The sequence below is a fragment of the Toxoplasma gondii genome, chromosome IX (assembly GCF_000006565.2).
Source record: "Toxoplasma gondii ME49 chromosome IX, whole genome shotgun sequence".
NCBI lineage: Eukaryota > Apicomplexa > Conoidasida > Eucoccidiorida > Sarcocystidae > Toxoplasma > Toxoplasma gondii.
The window spans coordinates 155,752-159,626 of NC_031477.1; positions in this window are offsets into that span (position 1 = coordinate 155,752).

The window sequence follows — 3,875 nt, forward strand, 5'->3', positions numbered from 1 at the left end:
CTTACTCCCTGACGCAATATCACATTTCACCGAACATACCAAGTCTGAAACCAAACGCGACCCCCTCAAGGAGCAGTCGTCATCCCGAGAAAAACATATGCCCCACGCCTCATCATTAGCGCCAAGCCTTACGCGCAACAGCAACAAGCGCGACAGCTGTGCCGAGCCAACACACGATTCCTCCAGAGTGCTCAGACACCACGAAATCCTGCGATATCAGAACAAACCTCGAGAAGTTCTGCCCGTCGTGAGATCCCGGTGTCATATTTGTTTCACATCGGCTGTTGCAGCGCCGTTTGCACTTGCATGGCAACCACATTTACCAAGGGCAAGCGAATCAGACGCAGCAATCAGAATCACGGCGGCTATGCTCAACATGCCTTCGCAAATGGGTCGAACGCGAAGGCAATAAAGCAACAGGCGGCTCCCGTCCCAAGCGTGACGGCCCAACGGCCGGGCACACAATGAACGCATGCGACAGCATCTAGTCAGGCACAAGAAGGCCGCGAAAGAAGGGAAAACCTATAAAAAAGTCAAACTCTGTTGAGATAACCAGTCCGGATTGACAGGTCTGTCACAAGCATTGCCCGCTCCTATCAGTATACGAACGCGAGTGCGGACGCTACTAATATGTGCGTTCTCGATGTCTACAGATGATACGCGGTACGGCGCATAGCTAGTGTTGCCTGCAACACTGAACCACACAATAGGGCTGTTGACACAACACTGCTCCCGAATGCTTTCAACTATCGCAAGTATCGTCGCTGAAAGACCTAGTGATATGGGCGTACTGTGACAGCCTGAGTGAATTCGGGACATGCCACACTTCACATATGTGTTAAACGCGACAACAAGCAACGTGTCAGCACACACACCTACCGCACCAAGAGTCTGGCGTCGCAAACCACCACTGCTTATCCGCTGTCAGCGTGATGACATCCACACCCTGTCGGTGCCACATAACTCCATTAGCTCAGACAGCCGGTGCTCACAATCGCATACCGACTGCCAAATCTTCAAGCAGTGAGCTCATATTCTGTCGTCAACATCAAATTCTTCACGACTTACTGAACGCATCTGAACGTACAAAAGTCATTGGGGCGACAGAAGATATCGAACGAACACAGTTAGGCGCGTCAGCAACCGTGGGGCACCAGCTGCGCCTTGCTGGCTTATGACTATCACGTATTATCTCACCAGTCATAACCCCACACTGTATTCCACCGTGCTGCGAGCCGCTTGCTGATATGCCGTCCCCTACAAGGCACATCGAGTGTATGCCATGCTGCGTTCAGCCGACTCTCCACGCTCAACTCGAAGCACCTTCGATCCACTGCCCCGCCTTTAATCCGGTCGCAGCTCCCTGCGCAATCATTCATACAATTTGACATGCCCCCTTTGCACACAAAGAACCGTCTTTCTGCTGGCGTTGTCTCGTAATGGTGAGTTTTTTGACATCACTTTGTGATCCCTGCTGCCGTGCGGGCGTTCGTGTATAAGTTCTTCTTCAGCTGTTCCACAACACAACAAGTTGCCTACACTCTGTTACGGACAGCGTAAATTGTCAAATGTCTCGGGCCCGAGGATAGGACGCCCGTAGCCGCCAAACCGCGCATAACTTCCTGCCAGGGAACCACCAGAGTTCGCAGACCGCACGACCCTAACGGGCAAAACTGTTGTCACCAACACAGTAACTACAACACACATGAGGCCTTCCTCTTCTGGCCCAGGGAGATAAACGTCGTACGGCACTCACACCACCGGTGCACCGGTAGCGAGTTAGCGAGGGAATAGCAGACAACAGCACCCGAAAACCACCACGCACGACACTTGCGCACACTGCTTTAACATTCGCGGGCTAGACACCCGTGTACCCATTCACCCTATCTGTCCACGTGCTCCAACCTGTCGCAACACACTTTGCATCCGCAGGGGATCAACGACCACCGATGGCACGAACGCTGGTGCACATTCAGACGCAACGTCAATGAAGTTAATCGTTCAGTGGCGCCGCGCCCACGCGCAGCTCCGACCTTGCGGCGGCGAAATCGACAAAATTGACATGCGTTTGATACCTCTCAGGAACACAAGCCAGTCATAAAAGAGAGGACGGTCATGACAAAATTCACAGGCATACAAAAGGACCGCTCTGTCTCAGTTGTTCTGCGACGACCAGGTTCCGCTCATTGCTGTGTAGGAACAGGAGTGTCAATAGTCTTGGTGGCTGTGGTCTCGACTTTGACGAGGTGTCCACGACTGCAGGCGTAGCGGCCGTAACCTATTTCGGTCCAGTGTAATCCAGACCCGCGACACGACATATTCTGCAGAATTTCAGTCTTGCGTCTGATTATGGTCTGACGCGTGCGTACGCTGGTCACCTGAAGAAACCGGCAACCAGTATCGTAGCACACTTGCGACACTGTCGTTGCGTAAGCAGCGCGTCCTCCGATACACCTTTCGTACATCTAACTGACGCCGCAACCCCCCAAACTCAGTACGCTATCAACGCCCCGAACTCCACAACAGGATCCTACGCTGACATCGTTTGCTCCGCAGCGCACTCACAGGGACCCCACCCCGCTTGGCCCTCTCTTATGGTTCGGAAAAGCCCCCCGGCAGCGTGGACTAACATTCCGTTTTCAACAAATTCCTTGATGCCTACCCCCAGAGCCTGTACACGAAAACAGCGATATATATATCAGCCACGCTGTGAACAAACCCGGCTCCGTCTGAAGGCGTGAGACGCAAATCTCACATTCGCTGCGTCCGATTGTTCCGCCATTACTCAGTAGGCGCGTACCTCTCCTTCCCGAAATCCACCACTGCGTCGGTTACCTTACACCTATCCGCGCGCGCCGACCACTGACACAAATCACCAAAATCAACGCCCCCACCACCCGTCGCGCAGTAGCACCCAGTGTCTCGCACGGACCCTCGAGAGAATATGCCCATCTCAGTGAAATGGAAGACAATGACAAATTACTCCAGTATCCGTGCCACAGCCTCGTCCCGCGATACGCCGGCACACCACCCTGCACAGCCAATCACACCATTCACTATTGTTCCCCCTTCCCCACGAGCACGGACCCGCTCCTGCCGTCCTCGGCCTTCGTCCACCATTGCTCCTGTCGTGGAGCATAACTCTGATTTACACCCACCTTCACAGGCACTGCCCACCCACACAACTCCGAGAACCGCCAAGTGTCTCCTTACAGCCTGTGAGGCCGGACAACACTTCTCCGAACGAGCTGAGTGTACGACGATATACGGGCACCCCCAATGACGAACAGTCGTCATCCCCAGTAAACCAGATGCCCGACGCCACATACTGCATTGGCACCGATCCTCACACGTAACAGCAACACGCGCGGCAACTGCACCGAGCCACCATACAATTCCACCGGACTGGTCAGATTTCATAACGTTCTGCGATATTGGAACACAGCTCGCAGTTCGATGTCACTATGAGGCTCCGGTGTCATGTTGTTTTCACACCGTCTGCTGCAGCTCCGCGCGCACATGTGCGACGACCCATTCACCATGCGCGAGCGAATCAGTGCGACACTGAGAATGAGCGCGGCAACCCGTAGTGTGCTGTCAGTCGTGGGTCAACCACGAAGGCCATACCGCATACGTTGTTCTGCTACCGAGCGCCACCTCGATGCTATAGGTGGTAACACAGTGAGCTCATGAGGCACCTTCCAAAAGGGGCTTGTGACAGTTGGAAACGAAAGGACAATCGATGACTACGTCAGCGCCGGCTGTGCGCAAGACTGGCATTCGATGTCGAGTGGTCTGCGACAACCAGTTCTCTCTCTTGGCGGTGTACGTACAGAGCGTCAACACGATTGACGGCTGCGTTCTCGACGTGGCTG